The sequence below is a fragment of the Anser cygnoides genome, chromosome 3 (genome assembly GCF_040182565.1).
Source record: "Anser cygnoides isolate HZ-2024a breed goose chromosome 3, Taihu_goose_T2T_genome, whole genome shotgun sequence".
In the NCBI taxonomy this organism is placed as follows: Eukaryota; Metazoa; Chordata; class Aves; order Anseriformes; family Anatidae; genus Anser; species Anser cygnoides.
This window is the reverse complement of record NC_089875.1, coordinates 18,491,121-18,516,292: the sequence shown is the minus strand read 5'-3', so window position 1 is coordinate 18,516,292 and position 25,172 is coordinate 18,491,121. Positions and strand designations below refer to the sequence as shown.

The following is a 25,172-nucleotide window of genomic DNA, read 5'->3' as shown; positions in this document are numbered from 1 at the left end:
GAGACAACGGTAGTTAAAGGACATTTCTACAATCCACAATTCCCAACTGAGAAAACTTGAAAAGACATTTAATATATGAGACGCGAAGAAATTGTGAAGCATTGCAGTTGTGAAATCCATTAGTACGTACAGCTTTCAGGGAATGCTAAAAAATTGGGGATGCGTAGAACAAGCTTAGCAACCTTATAAACTCAGAATATTTGCTGTGTAAAAGCTGTGGTGTATTTCAAGAAAACAACCCCTCAAAATGTATGATAGTTTTCCTTGTTTTTCCTGTACTACCTGCATGACATTGTTCCAAGCGCCTGGATTTCAGTTCAAAGTAGCAGAAAAGAAAATGTGTAAATTGAATAGACTCAACAAAAAAGTCGTAAGCATTTCTGAATTAAATATACACTTAAGAAAAATCTTCTGTCTCACAGTTGTGTCCAAAAAACATTCCTCAGGTTTTCTGAAGCCCTTAGTGTACACACTGAGAAGGCCAATGTGAGCACTGGCATCTCCTTGGTCCTTTCTGTTTGTATAGCTCGTAGTAAAAACAAGTGCACAGAGTGCATGAATACATTAGCAGTTGGATGTCCAGTACTAACTTATTCTCTTAAACCCTCTCCAGGTTATTCCCCTTTCCCTGTCTGGAAGCATTAATCAGGGAGGTTAACGGGCTGAGCGTCCTGGGTTTAAACCGCCCGCCTTGTCGATAGACAAATGAATTGACTAAGCGCTAATATATTTGTCATTAGGCATTCATATCTGGATTTTCTTCTGAGATGGCTATAAGCCATTGGTTAATGGGGTAAAATTAGATTTTTACAGGACTCTGTGCAGATAATTTTCTTAGAATATCTCTTTCTGCTGAAGAGCCAGCCTGGCAAGATTATAAAACGTGACGTTTCACCACTGTCTGGTTGATTGCTCCTCAAGCAGCAGAACTGTGGCTACAAGTGGTAGCCTGTGGCTCCTCCAGTAAAGCTTCTGCACTAGCACAGAAGAGCTGTAATAAGGGAAATGTCCCATTAATGTACAAGCAAGCCCAAAGCTCGACGATCTGAGCATCACTGGACATGAAGGAAATTTCACGTTTGATCTAGAGCAGAGTTATTCTGGGGAACCTCAGGTCCGGAACTTTGATGTCTTCAAATTCTAGGCACAGCCTGCTTAACTTGAACTCATCCATCTTCACATGATGAATCCAAAGAAAGACTAATACCAAGGAAACTCCCTCTCAACAAAATCTCAGAGAGATGTCGAGTCATCTTAAACCATGTAAATGCTAAATAATAAAAAACCTGGCTGGACAAAAAACTTGCTATCAAATATGCCAAAAGCTGTCTTGCAATGATGGAGGCAGAAGCGGGTAGGGATTTCCACATTTTCTCCCTATTTTCCCATAAACATTTTCCTCAGAAATGTCGTTTCCCATATTCTAACTTCCCTTTCAGGCTGAGGAAGGTACACGAAGAAAGCTCTGCGTTTTTCCCGGGGTATGAAGTATTTCATCTCCAGGACACTGTTATCTGCAGTCAGCTGAGGTGCTTCAGACAAATAATCCCCATCCCAACAGACATTAAAGAGAACAAATGATATCTTCTAGTTGCTAATTGACAGGAGTCCACAAAATCACCACCAAGATGTTCCACATGAGCTTTTTATTTAGCGCTAGCGGTGATGCAAAGGGATAGACAGGCCACAGAAATATTCTACAAAAGATGAGGGGCAACTTGCTCTACGTTTAGCAGAGCTTATTTGCCCCAGCAAGAGGTCTGTGGGAGGGCAGTGTTATCCATTCTAAACTGGTGACTTGTCTCTGGTCCTACATACGTCTGTTACTTAGCTCTTTATATCATCCTGTTTTGCTTTCATTCCCTCGCTTGTTAAATTTTCCTCAACAGACACAGTTTCATGAAGTTCTCTGTGGCTGGGAGAAACTCCCCCCCTCAGCACACCCCCGGCTCTCACTTGTTATTCTCAGTTGAAATCCTCAAAAAGGCCGGATGCTTAAACAAAAGTTGGCAGTGTTTAGGCTGACATGTGCCACTTTTGTGTTCTCTTGTCTGGTAGCTCCTGCTTTTAGCTCCCAGCCAGCCCGTGCTTGTTTTTTTTCTCTCCCTCGGAGACTTTCTTGGGAGAGTGTTGGCCATTTTGCTCTGAGTCCTTGTCTGAGCTTGCATGGGAGTGTTGGTTGCTCTCACTGATACTTCTGTATTTTAGTAACATAAAATTAATATTGCGAATAGCGAGCGGCGACGGGTGCCCACCACGGTAAATTATAAGAGGCAGAGTTCCCAGAGGAGAGGAGAGGAAGAGAAAGGGAAGTGGGAAAGAGAGGAGAGGATCCTCCCTGCGTTCCTCCCTGCCCCGCCTCAACTGCCCCGCGCAAACTGCCTGTGCTAACTGCCAAGCCAGTCCTCTCCTCTTGGCAGGTCCTGTGCGCGGCACTCCTGGCACTTTTTCTTTAGCCACTTTATGACTGGCCTGTGCCATCAAAAATGGTCCCATGAGCCCTGCGTAGGGGCTGCTCTCTGCAAGTCCCACTGTGCTGAGGTGGGCGGCATGGTTAGGGGTGCCATGTTCTTCATCCCGCAGCCCTGGTTTGTCGGCGCCGTGGTGAGCCTCAGAGCCCTCCGAGACGTCTCTGCTCATATCAGCGCACTGCCCAGAAGGGGTGGAATTTTAATAGGAATGGGTTTATTTAATAGGAATGGGTTTATTTAATAGGAATTATGCCACGGGACGAGGATCCGCACCAGCGGGCAGGCTGCCATCCTCGTGAGCTGCATCAAAGCCTGTGGTGGGGGACAAGCAGGCCTCGTGGCACACAGGAGCCATCTTGACGAGCTCCTCGGCCTGTCGGAGAGGCCCAGCATCGCGGGGAAGTGTGGCTGCCCCCTGGGTGTTCAGCGCTGTATGCTGAGGAAAGAGGCTCCTCTGCTTTCTCTTCCGCAGCACTGGCTGCCACCAGGACCTGAGGGATGTTCCCTCGGCTGGGCGGAATGAGCTGGCCGTGGCCCCGTGCCGGCAGGAGTCGCTGGAGTCCCGAGAGGAGGAGGAGTACGGACAGCAGGAGGGTCTTGCCTGCCTGGCAAGGAGCCTGTGGTGCCTCTCCCTGACAGCCTGGCTGCAGCGCCCGCAGTCCTGATCGTAGCAGAGCAGCGTGCCCATGGGTCTGCTGCCCACCCAGAGCAGGCTGCTCCTGCAGCCGTGCGGCGCCTCAGCATCTGCAAGAGAGGGGGGACGCGGAGCGCCGTGAGCAAGTGTCTGCGGGGACGGGCCCTGCGCCTGGGCCAGGTGGCCAGCTGGCCTCTGGAGGTGGGGCCCGGCTGCCCCAGAGACAAGCGTCTGTGCCATGCTCTGGAGAAGCCTCTCCGTGCGACACTGGCCTCGGTGGCTGCTGTCACCGGGGGATAAGGGCAGGAGTGAGACTGTGAGGTCGCTGCCAGCTCTGTGACACCACCGAGCGCATCAGAGAGCCCAGGCGCAGGGCACAGACGCGGGACCAGGGAAGGGCACCCAGCAGGGCCAGGGGCTGGGGGCTCTGCAGGGAGCCCCTGGGCAGGAGGCTGGGGTAGGCCAGGCCCTGCTGGCTGGGGAGAGCACTTCGTAGCTGTCAGGAGAGGGCAGTAAGACTGAGGAAGCCGTGCGTTTCACTGGCCTCAAGGCTCCTGAAGCCTCACGGCTCCAGGTTCAAGGGAATTGCTGCCCATGAAAGCTTCCTCGTGCCACCCTGGGGCCATGGAAACAACACCTGCAAACAGTTTCGTTTCCTTCAGTGGCAATTGTCTGCATCCATTTAACAGCCACGTTATTTTGCTGGTGTCCTCCTTCTGTTTGCTTTGGGGATCTGCAGACAAGCATGCTTAGAGCTATTAGAAAGCGCCTCATGGCGATAAACAAATTACGCTTCTCACCACAAGTTACGACATCTCGCCATCTGTCAACCTGTGTATGATGGTCATCATTGGTCCGTGTAGTTCATGGCTCCTATCCTTTCAGACTCGGAGCTTCAGAGGGTTGGTGGATGGGGCGGTCCTTGCGGGAGCTCCCCCAGACAGCTGGTCTCTTTGGGCAATGTCACTTCTAGCGCCTCGACTGCTTGCAGTCGTACCACACCTGAGAATTCCTGGGGGAACCACAGAATGGCTTGGGTTGGGAGGGACCTCAAAGATCATCTAGTTCCAGCCCCCCTGGAGGTTTTTCCAAATTTAGTGTTTTATGATTCTATGAAACACGTTCTCTGCCCCCATCTTGCTCATGCAGACAGTCAAATGAAGGCCATCAAGCTGGTGCTATGATTTCTACTTGGTAAATACATGCTGACTGTTCCCAGCTATCTTGCCCGGTACCTGTTTGGGAACGGAATCCAAGAGAACTTATCGCATGTTCTTTGCACGGATGTCAGGTTGTCCTGTTCCTCTTTGAGACTATGTAAAGATTTGCATCTACAATCTCCTGAAGCAAGGAGTTTAGAGATGCACGGTGTGTGAAGAGCCACTTCCTTCCGGTTGTTGAGAACTTCCTAATAGCTAGTTTAATTTCTTGTCCTCATACAAGACAGCACAATGAACAAATGTATTATATATCCAAGCCAGTCCTCTCCTGTTGGCAGGTCCTGTACGCGGCGCTCCTGGCACTTTTTATTTAGCCACTTTATGACTGGCCTGCGATCAGCAAGGCATGAGGGAATGGTGTGATATGGCCCAGGGTGGACATTGACCAAGACGGACACATCCAATGTGAGTGTGATCCCGTCTTCATTTGCCTGCCCCCATCGGGACTTCCTCTTCCCTTTGGCACCCTGAGGTGGCCTCGCCACCTAATGAGGACGGGGACAGCCAAGGTTTTGCTCTCCCAGAGCCACCTTGCGCCTGCCTTTCAGTTCCCTGCCAGTGCTCCCAGGCCCTCGGAACACGGCAAGAGCCCAAAGAGGGACATCCAAATGGTCCCATGAGCCCTGCGTAGGGGCTGCTCTCTGCAAGTCCCACTCTGCTGAGGTGGGCGGCATGGTTAGGGGTGCCATGTTCTTCATCCCGCAGCCCTGGTTTGTCGGCGCCATGGGGAGCCTCAGAGCCCTCCCAGACGTCTCTGCTCGTATCAGTGCACTGCCCAGAAGGGGTGGAATTTTAATTGGAATGGGTTTATTTAATAGGAATGGGTTTAATGGATTGAACAGGGGTAGGAATAGTCAGTGATGGGGAGGCTTCCACGTTCCCTCGCAGCTTCTGTCCCTCGCAGCACAGGCAGCAGATGATGTTTTCCACCGGACACCCGCTTTCCTGGTGCCCAACCCTGAGTCTGGAGGGCGGTGCTGAACGTGGAGCGCAGCGCGCTGCTCTTAGGGGACTGATGGCAGTGCCTGGGGCTCTGCCAGCGACCCTGCAGGCAAGCCCCAGTGGTGGCGCAGCTTCTTCTCTCGGATGTGCATCTCCAGGAACTCCCGCACATCCTCATGCAGGAACAGGGCCTCCGCAGAAAAGAAGTAGGAGGGGGCAGGACGGGAGGGCAGCAGCGTGGGAGCCGTGCGGCGTGCCATCCTGTACGTGTACCTCCTGTGGGACTGCTGCACCATGGTGGGGAGAGCTCCCAGCTTGGTCTCCAGGGACTTCCTCAGGGTGTGCATCCGCAGGAGCTTCGAGAAGCCCAGTCCTTGCTCCAGCCTTGCCATGGGACAAGGATCCGCACCAGCGGGCAGGCTGCCATCCTTGTGAGCCGCATCAGAGCCTGGGGGGGGGGGGCAAGCCGGCCTCGTGGAGCACAGGAGCCATCTTGACGAGCTCCTCGGCCTGTCGGAGAGGCCCAGCATCGCGGGGAAGTGTGGCTGCCCCCTGGGTGTTCAGCGCTGTATGCTGGGGAAAGAGGCTCCTCTGCTTTCTCTTCCGCAGCACTGGCTGCCACCAGGACCTGAGGGATGTTCCCTCGGCTGGGTGGAATGAGCTGGCCGTGGCCCCGTGCCGGCAGGAGTCTCTGGAGTCCCGAGACGAGGAGGAGTACGGACAGCAGGAGGGTCTTGCCTGCCTGGCAAGGGCCCTAGGGGACCCCAGCACCTGCAGGAGCCCGCGCCAGGGCCGAGGAGAACTCCAACTGAGTCGTCCGTCTTCCTGCGCCTTCCCCTGCCTCAGCTACCGGCACAGACCTGCTGGCAGAGAGCAGCCCCCCAGTGAGCCTGGCCCCGGCTAAGCCCACCGAGAGGCCTCGTGTCCCATCCCGCAAAGCACTGGGATCCCCCTGAGCCCCCAGCCCCCCTGCCCTGCCAGGCTTCCTGAGAAGGGCTGGCCTGGAGCCTCCCTCCTACCTGGCGCCACAATTTGGGGGCTCGTTCGGGAACTGGTCGCCTGCCGAAGATTTCTTGCCACCACAGACAGGAGGGTGCACCCCGCTGATTTCAGCGGTCCCTCGGCTGGAGAGGGATGAAGCGAAAGAGAGACAAGCGAAAAGAGAGTCTCGGGGGTTTGGGCCCTTAGCTGTACGGTACCCCGAGCACGGTGAAGTGAGGTGCTCGGCAGTACAGCCCACCTCTGTCCTAATCCTAGGTGAAGGCGTGTGGTACCCTGTGGGTGGTAAAGTCCACAGCAGCACATCAGGAAAAGATGGGGATTAAGGGTTCCAAGAGTCAGCAGGGTGGGGTTGGAGGCCCCAGGACTGTGCCTAAAGATAGCCCTTTGGAGAGCATGATAAGGATTTGGAAAAACAACCCTAAAACTAGGGAAAAGGATTAAAAAATATATAATTAAAAATGAGCTGGCCGTGGCCCCGTGCCGGCAGGAGTCGCTGGAGTCCCGAGAGGAGGAGGAGTACGGACAGCAGGAGGGTCTTGCCTGCCTGGCAAGGAGCCTGTGGTGCCTCTCCCTGACAGCCTGGCTGCAGCGCCCGCAGTCCTGATCGTAGCAGAGCAGCGTGCCCATGGGTCTGCTGCCCACCCAGAGCAGGCTGCTCCTGCAGCCGTGCGGCGCCTCAGCATCTGCAAGAGAGGGGGGACGCGAAGCGCCGTGAGCAAGTGTCTGCGGGGACGGGCCCTGCGCCTGGGCCAGGTGGGCAGCTGGCCTCTGAAGGTGGGGCCCGGCTACCCGCAGCTCGGATGCAGCCCGGCCCTGGGCAGCAGCGGGGCCCTAGGGGACCCCAGCACCTGCAGGAGCCAGCGCCAGGGCCGAGGAGAGCTCCAACTGAGTCGTCCGTCTTCCTGCGCCTTCCCCTGCCTCGGCTCCCGGCACAGACCTGCTGGCAGAGAGCAGCCCCCCAGTGAGCCTGGCCCCGGCTGAGACCACCGAGAGGCCTCGTGTCCCATCCCGCAAAGCACTGGGATCCCCCCGAGCCCCCAGCCCCCCTGCCCTGCCAGGCTTCCTGAGAAGGGCTGGCCTGAAGCCTCCCTCCTACCAGGCACCACAATTTAGGGGCTCGTCTGGGATCTTGTCGCCTGCCGAAGATTTCTTGCCAGCACAGACAGGAAGGTGCACCCCGCTGATTTCAGCGGTCCCTCGGCTGGAGAGGGATGAAGCGAAAGAGAGACGAGCGAAAAGAGAGTCTCGGGGGTTTGGGCCCTTAGCTGTACGGTACCCCGCGCACGGTGAAGTGAGGTGCTCGGCAGTACAGCCCACCTCTGTCCTAATCCTAGGTGAAGGCGTGTGGTACCCTGTGGGTGGTAAAGTCCGCAGCAGCACGTCAGGAAGAGATGGGGATTAAGGGTTCCAAGAGTCAGCAGGGCGGGGTTGCAGACCCCAGGACTGTGCCTAAAGATAGCCCTTTGGAGAGAATGATAAGGATTTGGAAAAACAACCCTAAAACTAGGGAAAAGGATTAAAAAGTATATAATTAAAAAATGGTTTGATAGCGTGTAATTGTCTTGCCTAAAAAGCTAATAAAAAGAACTTGAGTATTTTGGCCAAAATACGGGTCTGATGAAAATTCAGGCTTGAAATTTATCTGTAAACAATAAGGTTCCGTTTTCAGAGGAGGAATCAAGTTATGGTCCCTATAATGCTAATATTGCTCCGGAGGCAGCAGCAGCTGCTCCTGGAAGGAAGACAGGGACTGCAATTGATGCTGTCCCTGGAGAAGTCGCGCCGGCAGGGGGGGTCCAGGTGGGGCCTCGGGGCCGTTCAGGGCCGGCGCCACTCCCCCCTTACCAGCAGAGAGGTTAGGAGTTTTAAGAAGGAAATGGAAGACTTTAATTGAGGGCCTAGCAGAACAGTCAAATCCGTTTCTAAGGCCTAATTTGTATTCCTGGGGGGGAAATGTCAATCTTGAGTATGTTATTCCCTGGAGAAGAATGTTTAGGAGGGGAATGTTTTGCCAGGCAGCTATGCAAGAATGGGAAAGAACTAACACCCGCCCCGGACCGAGAGTAATTCCGATAGAGCTGAAATATCCACTTAGCTAACTGCAATAATAACAATCCACAACATACCAATCACATGGGAGACTCGGAGTCAGAATTAGAAAGTCCTCGGGGATGAATCCTGAGGGCCCGGTAGCCCAAGGGCTCTTTAAAGTTCATTTTGTGATTGAAGCCTGGCCAGATATACAGAAAAAGCTCCAGAAGGTGGGAGGATGGAGTGAACAGTGCAGGTAGTATGAGGGTGTACGCCAGGAGGGGAGCTGGGAAGGAAAAGCAGAGAGCGAAACAAACGGTATTCACAGCGTACTGGGTAGTGAGGTAGAGGGGGAGATAGAGGCACTTTCGGGAGGAGTCGGGCCCAGGATGGAAAGGAGAGGAAGAGGGACGGAGGAATAGCAGACAAGGAAAGCTACCTGTGTTGCAGCCTAAATCCTAGCAGGGACAGGCTTTGAGAACATGTTTTAAGTGTGGCCAGGCCGGCCACTTCAAATAGGAGTATCCGGAGTGGAAGAAGGAGAGATTGCTGCTATAAATTCAGAATAGGGGAGTCAGGGCTTCTCAGAAAGCAGCTAGTTCCCTGATAAAGGAAAAAGTGTACCTCAAGGTTCCTCAAGCGTACCTCAGTGTGGATCACTCTATGTGATATACGGAGTAATAATTCGTGTCGAGAAGAGGGTTGATGTTAATAAAGAAGGGGGAGCTGTGGGAGCGTGGCCATGGGGGTCGACAAGCCCCACGGTTGGTGATAACGTCGGACTCTTAACGATGAGGCCATCAGGAATGTAAAGAGTTTAGAGGGAACAAAGAAGGGTGATTCAGGAGACGCCGTGCCGCCACGCCGTCTCGGGTTGCTTGTTCTCCCGCCGTTAAGGCATGGAAGTTGCTGGGGGTTTGCTGGTTGCCGGGCAAAGTTGTTCGACCAGTGAAGAGTTAGTGGAGAAGGACTGCTGTGGGGCGAATGGTGTAAGAAGGGAGCCTGTCCTCGACGACGAAAACAGCAACAGGGACATGAACAACGGGAACAGGGACAGGCTGACAGAACAGGGACCAGGACAGGAACAGGGACGTCGATCGCCTAATGAAGATGGGTTCGGCCAAACTCAGCAAACCGCTCTAAGAAGCTCGTCTAGAAAGCTGCTGGAAATAGGCGCACCGGAGCTGGAAGGAAGCTCAAGCTGAGAGAAGCGGACCCGCGCACACAACTGCCCCTCGCTGGCCGAAGGCAAGCAGTTGCGTGCTATGGGGAATCAGACGGCCTTAGCAGCAAAGGCTGTCCCGGGAACCTTACAGCTTATTCCCTTTATTAGCAATCGGACAGTTTACGATCCTGAAACACGGGACCGAACTGAGGTCAGGGTGTGGGACTCTGCTACTAAAAACGAGAAGGTTGCGGTGGGATGGCTCGGCACCTGGCGAGCAGTCTCTGAGGCCCTGAAGAGCCGTGTGCGCCCACAATCAGAGACGTGTGGTTTGCCGGACGGTGAGGGAGCTGCGGGCTCCTCCACCGACCCTCCTGCTACGCCACAGCCCCCCCGCCGCTACCGCCATCGCAGGCCTTTGCTGTCACCCCCTGGTGAGCTGGGCGTTCCTTTTGATCCGGGCCCCATAGGCCCTGAAAAGGAGCCGGGTCTGTTTCCCTTCGATCCGGGAGGAACAGGCTACGTAAGGCCCGAAGGCCGAGGTGCTTAACAACTTGCAGCGAGACGTACTGTTCCCACGACTAGCCCTGGGATTCTCCGGTGTTCGTAATCAAGAAAAGGAATGGAACATGGAGACTGTTACATGATCTGAGAAAAATTAATGAAGTCGTGGAAGACATGGGAGCACTTCAGCCAGGATTACCAACTCCAACTGTGTTCCCCCAGTCATGGACATTAATAGTAATAGACTTCAAGGATTGTTTGTTAAACACTTGCCAGAATTCGGAAAACTTTGCCATGTTTATGTTTCAATTGGTACCTTTTCTGATTGTACATATGTATAGGCGTACTCGGGTTTCTTATGAACATGTAAAAGCAACGTTCTGTATATTTAGAAAGTTTGACGGTTGTGCGTGCGTGTTGGTAGAGCACAGACTCCCCGTGCGCCCAGCGCCGTTTACTTGCCTTTTATAAATATTACTATATTCAGATTGAGTTGTATCTTCTTTTGTAACACCCTACAATTATCGTTACGGGCAAAACAAGACTTAGCATAGGAAGATTAATAAAAGGTATTACCTATTGCTGACGGGCTGAAGCGGTGAGAAACAGAGAAGCAAGCTGGGGGCACCTTCCCCCATCCACTCTCTTCCACCTCTTCCCTGCTCTGAGGGGCACTGGGGGGGGGGGGGCCGGGAGTGGGGGCTGCAGTCAGTCCGTGGTGCTTCGTTTCCGCTGCTCCTTCACGGTCACTCTCCCCCCTGCTCTGTTGTGGGGCGCCGACCTTCCTGGGCTGGTCCTGTGTGGGTTTCTCCACGGGCAGCGAAAAACGGGCTCTTTGGGAGCTGCTTTGGGACCTTCCTGGGCTGCTCCTGAATGGGCTGCACCTTGGAGATCTGCTCCACTGCGGTACACCGTGGGCTGCAGGGAGGTCTGCCTTCCCCAGCAGGGGCCTCCCTGTGGGCCGCGGGGGGGCTTCGGCTCTCGCACCTGGAGCACCTCTGCACTGCACTCCCCCTCCTCTGCACTGACCTTGGTGTCTGCAGGGAGCGTCGAGTAGCTCGTGAACCGGTGGTACTCAGGCAATGAGGAGCTGGCTGAAACTGGCCCTTACCTAACGTGGGGCAGCTGCTGGATTCTTCTCACAGGGCCTACCCTGCAGCCCCCTCCGCTACCAGAACCTTCCGTGTGAACCCAGTACACTGAGGCAGCTGGGTCATTAATGGCCTGTAAAGAATCAGGGCTTAAATTAACTAAAGAAACCCTAAATGTGATGGGGCTAGAAGGGGCTGGGATAACAGTGCCACTCTTTGGGGACACCAAGCTGAGACTAGGGATAGAATGATCACTGGGCAATTATTGTATGCACCCGAGGCAGGGACTAAGTTGTTGGGAAAGGATTTGGTAATCAAATTGGGCATTCAAAGAGTAAATCGATAGGTTAGAATAATGGTGTTATTAATGGGGTGCTCTCAGACCCTGAGAACAAAGATATATTTGCCTTCGAGTGGAAAGACTGAAATGTCTTGCATGCGCAGGGAGCAATATTACTGACCGTGGGTGTGGAAATGTCCATGAAAAAGGGAACAATCCATACTGTACCGAATATGGTAGCCACGGGAATGCTAATGTACATAATGCACACCGGATACAACATGAGAATCCTGTAACCGGATGGCCTGTCCCGAATGGCAAGGAGCGGTACTGGCTATGTGGCAATAAAGCCAGGAAGGTGTTGCCCCTAGGATGGAAGGGAGCTTGCACCCTGGAGGCAATAATTCCAAGCGTAACTATTATTGAAGACCCACAAAGCCAAAGCCCCCTTGAGACCACACGCAGAATTAAGCAGACTTCAGATAATCCTCTAGTAAAATTCTCTAGCATTTCACAGTTTTGCAAGGTGGTTTTTACCGTGGTTAGGGGTGAGTGAATTAGAAAACGCCATTGTAAATATCTCAGCTATAATTGAAGAGCTAGAAAATAAGTTTGATAAGTTTGCAAAAATAGTACTCTAGAATCGAATAGTATTAAGATTTCTTAATAACCTCACAAGGAGGAGAGTGCACTGTAATTAATACTAGTTGCTGTATATGTGTATATCAAATGGGACGAATTTGACTGACCTCAAAAATATTTGAGAAAAACAAAAAACAAAAAACAAACAAAACCAACACAACAAGATCCTACACAGAGTAGCTCACGATGACAGTTCCTGGGGATTTAGAAACATTTGGGAGAAACTAACTTCGTGGTTACCTGAATAGAATTGGTTCAAACAACTATTTGCTGGTATTGTAATAATATTGGCATTGTATATCTATCATCCCTGTGACACCCGAAGAAGAATATTGCACCTTAATGTTGGAAAAACTCAAGAGTGCGGCATGTGAAGAGGTGCAAAAACAACAATAGAAGTAAGAAAAGAAGAGGGGGGAATTGTGAGAAACTAAGTTGTGTTTTTGCAGTAGAGAATTACTGTTCTGTATGCCAAGGTAGTTGTGTAGTCATAATAAGGGGAAATGCTAAGTAGGTAAGTGGACAGTAGATGGCCTGACTGTTCCAAAATAAGGTAGCAGCTTGAGAAAAACAGCATGAGCAGTGTGAGAACAGGAAAACAAAGATCACAAGTTCTCAAAACATAAGAAAGGAGAAATTAAAGGGTTGAAAAACAGAAAAAATTGTACATATATGGTCCAGAGGAGAGTCGAGTAGCTTGTGAACCTGTAGTGCTCAACCAATGAGGAAACAGGGGAGGTGATCCGGCGTCGGGTAACAGGGAATAAAAGGTTATGATTTGTTTACTAAAGTGCGCTCCTAATTGACAGGACGCCCGCCATTGCAATCGCGAATAAAATAGCTTCACAGAAGATCCTGTCTGAAGAAAATTATTTGTGATTTTTCTCACAGACTCCAACAATGGCTTGTATTGGCAGGCTTAGTAATGGAAACAACAGAAACTGGGAGTAAACAGCATTTGAGAATCATGACAAGACCTAGCACCCTTTATCTCAGAGAAGGAAGCAAAAGGAAGGGGAAAAAAAAAAAAAGAATGAGGTAAGGACAAAGTGCATCAGAGGTTATGGGGCCAGCGTATCAGGGGGACCACATCTTGTTGGCATTCCAGCAAAGAGGAGTTTTAAGGAGAGATTCAAAGGAGGATAATTTGCAGGTATTTGTGGAGACAATTAAATGATGACAGCTGTAAGAAGGAAACACCCCATGAAAGTAGCCAGCTACCAAATCCCACCATCAGTTGACATCTTATGCATAACATAGTCCAGGGTTATGCCAGAGTTCATCTTGCTTCCACATAAAGTCATAAGCGTTTCTGAATTAAATATACACTTAAGAAAAATCTTAAGGCAAGGTGAGGTTTCCTATGAAAATGAGACCTGGAAAACTTGAAGAGCACAGGACTTACTCCTGCTTGAATTCAAGTCTCCCGAGAGATTTCTTGGATCCATCTGTACGCACGTGAATCTAACCAACACAGGCCACGCCAGCCAGGAAGAAATAGGCACCAACAAGGACAAAACAGGACCTCACTTCTGGTCCCCAGCACAGGGAATATCCTCAGCAGCAGTAAATGCCAAAACCAGAAAGCTCTGCATGGACTTCCGGATTGAAACTACCTTTCTTCACAAAACAAATTGCATTGCTTTCCCGGTGCTTGTCAAGTGAGAGACAACGGTAGTTAAAGGACATTTCTACAATCCACAATTCCCAACTGAGAAAACTTGAAAAGACATTTAATACATGAGACGCGAAGAATTGTGTCTCACAGTTGTGTCCAAAAAACATTCCTCAGGTTTTCTGAAGCCCTTAGTGTACACACTGAGAAGGCCAATGTGAGCACTGGCATCTCCTTGGTCCTTTCTGTTTGTATAGCTCGTAGTAAAAACAAGTGCACAGAGTGCATGAATACACTAGCAGTTGGATGTCCAGTACTAGCTTGTTCTCTTAAACCCTCCCCAGGTTATTCCCCTTTCCCTGTCTGGAAGCATTAATCAGGGAGGTTAACGGGCTGAGCGTCCTGGGTTTAAACCGCCCGCCTTGTCCATAGACAAATGAATTGACTAAGCGCTAATATATTTGTCATCAGGCATTCATATCTGGATTTTCTTCTGAGATGGCTATAAGCTATTGGTTAATGGGGTAAAATTAGATTTTTACAGGACTCTGTGCAGATAATTTTCTTAGAATATCTCTTTCTGCTGAAGAGCCAGCCTGGCAAGATTATAAAATGTGACGTTTCACCACTGTCTGATTGATTGCTCCTCAAACAGCAGAACTGTGGCTACAAGTGGTAGCCTGTGGCTCCTCCAGTAAAGCTTCTGCACTAGCACAGAAGAGCTCTAATAAGGGAAATGTCCCATTAATGTACAAGCAAGCCCAAAGCTCGAAGATCTGAGCATCACTGGACACGAAGGAAATTTCACGTTTGATCTAGAGCATTGTTATTCTGGGGAACCTCAGGTCCGGAACTTTCATGTCTTCAAATTCTAGGCACAGCCTGCTTAACTTGAACTCATCCATCTTCACGTGATGAATCCAAAGAAAGGCTAATACCAAGGAAACTCCCTCTCAACAAAATCTCAGAGAAATGTCGAGTCATCTTAAACCACGTAAATGCTAAATAATAAAAAACCTGGCTGGACAAAAAACTTGCTATCAAATATGCCAAAAGCTGTCTTGCAATGATGGAGGCAGAAGCGGGAAGGGATTTCCACATTTTCTCCCTATTTTCCCATAAACATTTTCCTCAGAAATGTCGTTTCCCATATTCTAACTTCCCTTTCAGGCTGAGGAAGGTACACGAAGAAAGCTCTGCGTTTTTCCCGGGGTATGAAGTATTTCATCTCCAGGACACTGTTATCTGCAGTCAGCTGAGGTGCTTCAGACAAATAATCCCCATCCCAACAGACATTAAAGAGAACGTATGATATCTTCTAGTTGCTAATTGACAGGAGTCCACAAAATCACCACCAAGATGTTCCACATGAGCTTTTTATTTAGCGCTAGCGGTGATGCAAAGGGATAGACAGGCCACAGAAATATTCTACAAAAGATGAGGGGTAACCTGCTCTACGTTTAGCAGAGCTTATTTGCCCCAGCAAGAGGTCTGTGGGAGGGCAGTGTTATCCATTCTAAACTGGTGACTTGTCTCTGGTCCTACATACGTCCGTTACTGAGCTCTTTATATCATCCTGTTTTGCTTTCCTTCCCTCGCTTGTTAAATTTTCCTCAACAGACACAGTTTCATGAAGTTCTCTGTGGCTGGGAGAAACTCCCCCCCTCAGCACACCCCCGGCTCTCACTTGTTATTCTCAGTTGAAATCCTCAAAAAGGCCGGATGCTTAAACAAAAGTTGGCAGTGTTTAGGCTGACATGTGCCACTTTTGCGTTCTCTTGTCTGGTAGCTCCTGCTTTTAGCTCCCAGCCAGCCTGTGCTTGTTTTTTTTCTCTCCCTCGGAGACTTTCTTGGGAGAGCGTTGGCCATTTTGCTCTGAGTCCTTGTCTGAGCTTGCATGGGAGTGTTGGTTACTCTCACTGATACTTCTGTATTTTAGTAACATAAAATTAATATTGCGAATAGCGAGCGGCGACGGGTGCCCACCACGGTAAATTATAAGAGGCAGAGTTCCCAGAGGAGAGGAGAGGAAGAGAAAGGGAAGTGGGAAAGAGAGGAGAGGATCCTCCCTGCGTTCCTCCCTGCCCCACCTCAACTGCCCCACGCAAACTGCCTGTGCTAACTGCCAAGCCAGTCCTCTCCTCTTGGCAGGTCCTGTGCGCGGCGCTCCTGGCACTTTTTATTTAGCCACTTTATGACTGGCCTGTGCCATCAAAAATGGTCCCATGAGCCCTGCGTAGGGGCTGCTCTCTGCAAGTCCAACTCTGCTGAGGTGGGCGGCATGGTTAGGGGTGCCATGTTCTTCATCCCGCAGCCCTGGCTTGTCGGCACCGTGGTGAGCCTCAGAGCCCTCCCAGACGTCTCTGCTCGTATCAGTGCACTGCCCAGAAGGGGCGGAATTTTTACAGGAATGGGTTTATTTAATAGGAATGGGTTTAATGGATTGAACAGGGGTAGGAATAGTCAGTGATGGGGATGCCTCCACGTTCCCTCACAGCTTCTGTGCCTCGCAGCACAGGCAGCAGCAGATGTTTTCCACCGGACACCCGCTTTCCTGGTGCCCAACCCTGAGTCTGGAGGGCGGTGCTGAACGTGGAGCGCGGCGCGCTGCTCTTAGGGGACTGATGGCAGTGCCTGGGGCTCTGCCAGCGACCCTGCAGGCAAGCCCCAGTGGTGGCGCAGCTTCTTCTCTCAGACGTGCATCTCCAGGGCCTCCCGCACATCCTCATGCAGGAACAGGGCCTCCGCAGAAGAGAAGTAGGAGGGGGCAGGACGGGAGGGCAGCAGCGTGGGAGCCGTGCGGCGTGCCATCCTGTACGTGTACCTCCTGTGGGACTGCTGCACCATGGTGGGGAGAGCTCCCAGCTTGGTCTCTAGGGACTTCCTCAGGGTGTGCATCCACAGGAGCTTCCAGAAGCCCAGTCCTTGCTCCAGCCTTGCCACGGGACGAGGATCCACACCACTCCTGCAGCCGTGCGGCGCCTCAGCATCTGCAAGAGAGGGGGGACGCGGAGCGCCGTGAGCAAGTGTCTGCGGGGACGGGCCCTGCGCCTGGGCCAGGTGGCCAGCTGGCCTCTGGAGGTGGGGCCCGGCTGCCCCTGGCTCGGATGCAGCCCGGCCCTGGGTAGCAGCGGGGCCCTAGGGGACCCCAGCACCTGCAGGAGCCCGGGCTGAGGAGAACTCCAACTGAGTCGTCCGTCTTCCTGTGCCTTCCCCTGCCTCGGCTCCCGGCACAGACCTGCTGGCAGAGAGCAGCCCCCAAATGAGCCTGGCCCCGGCTAAGCCCACCGAGAGGCCTCGTGTCCCATCCCGCAAAGCACTGGGATCCCCCTGAGCCCCCAGCCCCCCTGCCCTGCCAGGCTTCCTGAGAAGGGCTGGCCTGGAGCCTCCCTCCTACCTGGCGCCACAATTTGGGGGCTTGTTCGGGATCTTGTCGCCTGCTAAAGATTTCTTGCCACCACAGACAGGAAGGTGCACCCCGCTGATTTCAGCGGTCCCTCGGCTGGAGAGGGATGAAGCGAAAGAGAGACGAGCGAAAAGAGAGTCTCGGGGGTTTGGGCCTTTAGCTGTACGGTACCCCGAGCACGGTGAAGTGAGGTGCGGCCAGGTGTGTGGCCAGGCCGGCCACTTCAAATAGGAGTATCCGGAGCGGAAGAAGGAGAGATTGCTGCTATAAATTCAGAATAGGGGAGTCAGGGCTTCTCAGAAAGCAGCTAGTTCCCTGATAAAGGAAAAAGTGTACCTCAAGGTTCCTCAAGCGTACCTCAGTGTGGATCACTCTATGTGATATACGGAGTAATAATTCGTGTCGAGAAGAGGGTTGATGTTAATAAAGAAGGGGGAGCTGTGGGAGCGTGGCCATGGGGGTCGACAAGCCCCACGGTTGGTGATAACGTCGGACTCTTAACGATGAGGCCATCAGGAATGTAAAGAGTTTAGAGGGAACAAAGAAGGGTGATTCAGGAGACGCCGTGCCGCCACGCCGTCTCGGGTTGCTTGTTCTCCCGCCGTTAAGGCATGGAAGTTGCTGGGGGTTTGCTGGTTGCCGGGCAAAGTTGTTCGACCAGTGAAGAGTTAGTGGAGAAGGACTGCTGTGGGGCGAATGGTGTAAGAAGGGAGCCTGTCCTCGACGACGAAAACAGCAACAGGGACATGAACAACGGGAACAGGGACAGGCTGACAGAACAGGGACCAGGACAGGAACAGGGACGTCGATCGCCTAATGAAGATGGGTTCGGCCAAACTCAGCAAACCGCTCTAAGAAGCTCGTCTAGAAAGTCGCTGGAAATAGGCGCACCGGAGCTGGAAGGAAGCTCAAGCTGAGAGAAGCGGACCCGCGCACACAACTGCCCCTCGCTGGCCGAAGGCAAGCAGTTGCGTGCTATGGGGAATCAGACGGCCTTAGCAGCAAAGGCTGCCCCGGGAACCTTACAGCTTATTCCCTTTATTAGCAATCGGACAGTTTATGATCCTGAAACACGGGACCGAACTGAGGTCAGGGTGCGGGACTCTGCTACTAAAAACGAGAAGGTTGCGTGGGATTGCTTGGCACCTGGCGAGCAGTCTCTGAGGCCCTGAAGAGCCGTGTGCGCCCACAAGCAGAGACGTGTGGTTTGCCGGACGGTGAGGGAGCTGCGGGCTCCTCCACCGACCCTTCTGCTACGCCACAGCCCCCCCGCCGCTACCGCCATCGCAGGCCTTTGCTGTCACCCCCTGGTGAGCTGGGCGTTCCTTTTGATCCGGGCCCCATAGGCCCTGAAAAGGAGCCGGGTCTGTTTCCCTTCGATCCGGGAGGAACAGGCTACGTAAGGCCCGAAGGCCGAGGTGCTTAACAACTTGCAGCGAGACGTACTGTTCCCACGACTAGCCCTGGGATTCTCCAGTGTTTGTAATCAAGAAAAGGAATGGAAAATGGAGACTGTTACATGATCTGAGAAAAATTAATGAAGTCGTGGAAGACATGGGAGCACTTCAGCCAGGATTACCAACTCCAACTGTGTTCCCCCAGTCATGGACATTAACAGTAATAGACTTCAAGGATTGTTTGTTAAACACTTGCCAGAATTCGGAAAACTTTGCCATGTTTATGTTTCAATTGGTACCTTTTCTGATTGTACATATGTATAGGCCTACTCGGGTTTCTTATGAACGTGTAAAAGCAACGTTCTGTATATTTAGAAAGTTCGACGGTTGTGCGTGCGTGTTGGTAGAGCACAGACTCCCCGTGCACCCAGCGCCGTTTACTTGCCTTTTATAAATATTACTAAATTCAGATTGAGTTGTATCTTCTTTTGTAACACCCTGCAATTATCGTTACGGGCAAAACAAGACTTAGCATAGGAAGATTAATAAAAGGTATTACCTATTGCTGACGGGCTGAAGCGGTGAGAAACAGAGAAGCAAGCTGGGGGCACCTTCCCCCATCCACTCTCTTCCACCTCTTCCCTGCTCTGAGGGGCAGGGGGGGCCGGGAGTGGGGGCTGCAGTCAGTCCGTGGTGCTTCGTTTCCGCTGCTCCTTCACGGTCACTCTCCCCCCTGCTCTGTTGTGGGGCGCTGACCTTCCTGGGCTGGTCCTGTGTGGGTTTCTCCACGGGCAGCGAAAAACGGGCTCTTTGGGAGCTGCTCTGGTGTGGGGTCCCTCTCGTGGGGTGCCGACCTTCCTGGGCTGCTCCGGAATGGGCTGCACCTTGGAGATCTGCTCCACTGCGGTACACCGTGGGCTGCAGGGAGGTCTGCCTTCCCCAGCAGGGGCCTCCCTGTGGGCCGCGGGGGGGCTTCGGCTCTCGCACCTGGAGCACCTCTGCACTGCACTCCCCCTCCTCTGCACTGACCTTGGTGTCTGCAGGGAGCGTCGAGTAGCTCGTGAACCGGTAGTACTCAGGCAATGAGGAGCTGGCTGAAACTGGCCCTTATCTAACGTGGGGCAGCTGCTGGATTCTTCTCACAGGGCCTACCCCTGCAGCCCCCTCCGCTACCAGAACCTTCCGTGTGAACCCAGTACACTGAGGCAGCTGGGTCATTACTGGCCTGTAAAGAATCAGGGCTTAAATTAACTAAAGAAACCCTAAATGTGATGGGGGTAGAAGGGGTTGGGATAACAGTGCCACTCTTTGGGGACACCAAGCTGAGACTAGGGATAGAATGATCACTGGGCAATTACTGTATGCACCCGAGGCAGGGACTAAGTTGTTGGGAAAGGATTTGGTAATCAAATTGGGCATTCAAAGAGTAAATCGATAGGTTAGAATAATGGTGTTATTAATGGGGTGCTCTCAGACCCTGAGAACAAAGATATATTTGCCTTCGAGTGGAAAGACTGAAATGTCTTGCATGTGCAGGGAGCAATATTACTGACCGTGGGTGTGGAAATGTCCATGAAAAAGGGAATAATCCATACTGTACCGAATATGGTAGCCACGGGAATGCTAATGTACATAACGCACACCGGATACAACATGAGAATCCTGTAACCGGATGGCCTGTCCCGAATGGCAAGGAGCGGTACTGGCTATGTGGCAATAAAGCCAGGAAGGTGTTGCCCCTAGGATGGAAGGGAGCTTGCACCCTGGAGGCAATAATTCCAAACGTAACTATTATTGAAGACCCACAAAGCCAAAGCCCCCTTGAGACCACACGCAGAATTAAGCAGACTTCAGATAATCCTCTAGTAAAATTCTCTAGCATTTCACAGTTTTGCAAGGTGGTTTTTACCGTGGTTAGGGGTGAGTGAATTAGAAAACGCCATTGTAAATATCTCAGCTATAATTGAAGAGCTAGAAAATAAGTTTGATAAGTTTGCAAAAATAGTACTCTAGAATCGAATAGTATTAGATTTCTTAATAACCTCACAAGGAGGAGAGTGCACTGTAATTAATACTAGTTGCTGTATATGTGTACATCAAATGGGACGAATTTGACTGACCTCAAAAATATTTGAGAAAAACAAAAAACAAACAAAAAGCCAAACAAAACCAACACAACAAGATCCTACACAGAGTAGCTCACGATGACAGTTTCTGGGGATTTAGAAACATTTGGGAGAAACTAACTTCGTGGTTACCTGAATAGAATTGGTTCAAACAACTATTTGCTGGTATTGTAATAATATTGGCATTGTATATCTATCATCCCCTGTGACACCCGAAGAAGAATATTGCACCTTAATGTTGGAAAAACTCAAGAGTGCGGCATGTGAAGAGGTACAAAAACAACAATAGAAGTAAGAAAAGAAGAGGGGGGAATTGTGAGAAACTAAGTTGTGTTTTTGCAGTAGAGAATTACTGTTCTGTATTCCAAGGTAGTTGTGTAGTCATAATAAGGAGAAATGCTAAGTAGGTAAGTGGACAGTAGACGGCCTGACTGTTCCAAAATAAGGTAGCAGCTTGAGAAAAACAGCATGAGCAGTGTGAGAACAGGAAAACAAAGATCACAAGTTCTCAAAACATAAGAAAGGAGAAATTAAAGGGTTGAAAAACAGAAAAATTGTACATATATGGTCCAGAGGAGCATCAAGTAGCTTGTGACAAGACCTAGCACCCTTTATCTCAGAGAAGGAAGCAAAAGGAAGGAAAAAAAAAAAAAAGAATGAGGTAAGGACAAAGTGCATCAGAGGTTATGGGGCCAGCGTGTCAGGGGGACCACATCTTTTTGGCATTCCAGCAAAGAGGAGTTTTAAGGAGAGATTCAAAGGAGGATAATTTGCAGGTATTTGTGGAGACAATTAAATGATGACAGCTGTAAGAAGGAAACACCCCATGAAAGTAGCCAGCTACCAAATCCCACCATCAATTGACATCTTATGCATAACATAGTCCAGGGTTATGCCAGAGTTCATCTTGCTTCCACATGAAGTCATAAGCGTTTCTGAATTAAATATACACTTAAGAAAAATCTTAAGGCAAGGTGAGGTTTCCTATGAAAATGAGACCTGGAAAACTTGAAGAGCACAGGACTTACTCCTGCTTGAATTCAAGTCTCCCGAGAGATTTCTTGGATCCATCTGTATGCACGTGAATCTAACCAACACGGGCCACGCCAGGCAGGAAGAAATAGGCACCAACAAGGACAAAACAGGACCTCACTTCTGGTCCCCAGCACAGGGAATATCCTCAGCAGCAGTAAATGCCAAAACCAGAAAGCTATTCATGGACTTCCAGATTGAAACTACCTTTCTTCACAAAACAAATTGCATTGCTTTCCCGGTGCTTGTCAAGTGAGAGACAACGGTAGTTAAAGGACATTTCTACAATCCACAATTCCCAACTGAGAAAACTTGAAAAGACATTTAATATATGAGACGCGAAGAAATTGTGAAGCATTGCAGTTGTGAAATCCATTAGTACATACAGCTTTCAAAGAATGCTAAAAAATTGGGGATGCGTAGAACAAGCTTAGCAACCTTAGAAACTCAGAATATTTGCTGTGTAAAAGTTGTGGTATATTTCAAGAAAACAACCCCTCAAAATGTATGATAGTTTTCCTTGTTTTTCCTGCACTACCTGCATGACATTGTTCCAAGCGCCTGGATTTCAGTTCAAAGTAGCAGAAAAGAAAATGTGTAAATTGAATAGATTCAACAAAAAGTCATAAGCATTTCTGAATTAATATACACTTAAGAAAAATCTTCTGTCTCACAGTTGTGTCCAAAAAACATTCCTCAGGTTTTCTGAAGCCCTTAGTGTACACACTGAGAAGGCCAATGTGAGCACTGGCATCTCCTTGGTCCTTTCTGTTTGTATAGCTAGTAGTAAAAACAAGTGCACAGAGTGCATGAATACACTAGCAGTTGGATGTCCAGTACTAGCTATTCTCTTAAACCCTCCCCAGGTTATTCCCCTTTCCCTGTCTGGAAGCATTAATCAGGGAGGTTAACAGGCTGAGTGTCCTGGGTTTAAACCGCCCACCTTGTCGATAGACAAATGAATTGACTAAGCGCTAATATAGTTGTCATTAGGCATTCATATCTGAATTTTCTTCTGAGATGGCTATAAGCTATTGGTTAATGGGGTAAAATTAGATTTTTACAGGACTCTGTGCAGATAATTTTCTTAGAATATCTCTTTCTGCTGAAGAGCCAGCCTGGCAAGATTATAAAATGTGACGTTTCACCACTGTCTGGTTGATTGCTCCTCAAACAGCAGAACTGTGGCTACAAGTGGTAGCCTGTGGCTCCTCCAGTAAAGCTTCTGCACTAGCACAGAAGAGCTGTAATAAGGGAAATGTCCCATTAATGTACAAGCAAGCCCAAAGCTCTCAGCTCGGAGCATCACTGGACACGAAGGAAATTTCACGTTTGATCTAGAGCATTGTTATTCTGGGGAACCTCAGGTCCGGAACTTTGATGTCTTCAAATTCTAGGCACAGCCTGCTTAACTTGAACTCATCCATCTTCACGTGATGAATCCAAAGAAAGGCTAATACCAAGGAAACTCCCTCTCAACAAAATCTCAGAGAAATGTCGAGTCGTCTTAAACCACATAAATGCTAAATAATAAAGACCTGGCTGGACAAAAAACTTGCTATCAAATATGCCAAAAGCTGTCTTGCAATGATGGAGGCAGAAGCGGGAAGGGATTTCCACATTTTCTCCCTTTTTTCCCATAAACATTTTCTTCAGAAATGTCGTTTCCCATATTCTAACTTCCCTTTCAGGCTGAGGAAGGTACACGAAGAAAGCTCTGCGTTTTTCCCGGGGTATGAAGTATTTCATCTCCAGGACACTGTTATCTGCAGTCAGCTGAGGTGCTTCAGACAAATAATCCCCATCCCAACAGACATTAAAGAGAACGTATGATATCTTCTAGTTGCTAATTGACAGGAGTCCACAAAATCACCACCAAGATGTTCCACATGAGCTTTTTATTTAGCGCTAGCGGTGATGCAAAGGGATAGACAGGCCACAGAAATATTCTACAAAAGATGAGGGGTAACCTGCTCTACGTTTAGCAGAGCTTATTTGCCCCAGCAAGAGGTCTGTGGGAGGGCAGTGTTATCCATTCTAAACTGGTGACTTGTCTCTGGTCCTACATACGTCCGTTACTGAGCTCTTTATATCATCCTGTTTTGCTTTCCTTCCCTCGCTTGTTAAATTTTCCTCAACAGACACAGTTTCATGAAGTTCTCTGTGGCTGGGAGAAACTCCCCCCCTCAGCACACCCCCGGCTCTCACTTGTTATTCTCAGTTGAAATCCTCAAAAAGGCCGGATGCTTAAACAAAAGTTGGCAGTGTTTAGGCTGACATGTGCCACTTTTGCGTTCTCTTGTCTGGTAGCTCCTGCTTTTAGCTCCCAGCCAGCCTGTGCTTGTTTTTTTTTCTCTCCCTCGGAGACTTTCTTGGGAGAGTGTTGGCCATTTTGCTCTGAGTCCTTGTCTGAGCTTGCATGGGAGTGTTGGTTACTCTCACTGATACTTCTGTATTTTAGTAACATAAAATTAATATGGCGAATAGTGAGTGGGAAAGAGAGGAGAGGATCCTCCCTGCGTTCCTCCCTGCCCCGCCTCAACTGCCCCGCGCAAACTGCCTGTGCTAACTGCCAAGCCAGTCCTCTCCTCTTGGCAGGTCCTGTACGTGGCGCTCCTGGCACTTTTTCTTTAGCCACTTTATGACTGGCCTGTGCCATCAAAAATGGTCCCATGAGCCCTGCGTAGGGGCTGCTCTCTGCAAGTCCCACTCTGCTGAGGTGGGCGGCATGGTTAGGGGTGCCATGTTCTTCATCCCGCAGCCCTGGTTTGTCGGCACCGTGGTGAGCCTCAGAGCCCTCCCAGACGTCTCTGCTCGTATCAGTGCACTGCCCAGAAGGGGTGGAATTTTAATAGGAATGGGTTTATTTAATAGGAATTATGCCACGGGACAAGGATCCGCACCAGCGGGCAGGCTGCCATCCTTGTGAGCCACATCAGAGCCTGGGGGGGGGGCAAGCCGGCCTCGTGGAGCACAGGAGCCATCTTGACGAGCTCCTTGGCCTGTCGGAGAGGCCCAGCATCGCGGGGAAGTGTGGCTGCCCCCTGGGTGTTCAGCGCTGTATGCTGGGGAAAGAGGCTCCTCTGCTTTCTCTTCCGCAGCACTGGCTGCCACCAGGACCTGAGGGATGTTCCCTCGGCTGGGCGGAATGAGCTGGCCGTGGCCCCGTGCCGGCAGGAGTCGCTGGAGTCCCGAGAGGAGGAGGAGTACGGACAGCAGGAGGGTCTTGCCTGCCTGGCAAGGAGCCGCTGCTGCCTCTCCCTGACAGCCTGGCTGCAGCGCCCGCAGTCCTGATCGTAGCAGAGCAGCGTGCCCATGGGTCTGCTGCCCACCCAGAGCAGGCTGCTCCTGCAGCCGTGCGGCGCCTCAGCATCTGCAAGAGAGGGGGGACGCGGAGCGCCGTGAGCAAGTGTCTGCGGGGACGGGCCCTGCGCCTGGGCCAGGTGGCCAGCTGGCCTCTGGAGGTGGGGCCCGGCTGCCCCAGAGACAAGCGTCTGTGCCATGCTTTGGAGAAGCCTCTCCGTGCGACACTGGCCTCGGTGGCTGCTGTCACCGGGGGATAAGGGCAGGAGTGAGACTGTGAGGTCGCTGCCAGCTCTGTGACACCACCGAGC

The 25,172-nt window shown here is 50.9% G+C and overlaps 1 long non-coding RNA gene across 1 annotated transcript; it reads left to right on the top strand.

Moving 5' to 3' along the window:
* The first annotated feature begins 2,142 nt into the window (after positions 1 to 2,142).
* Positions 2,143 to 24,348, top strand: LOC136790344 (uncharacterized). The gene is made up of 2 exons (XR_010830097.1): positions 2,143 to 2,420; positions 4,604 to 24,348. It is a non-coding gene; the product is annotated as an uncharacterized lncRNA (long non-coding RNA).
* Positions 24,349 to 25,172: the final 824 nt, after the last annotated feature.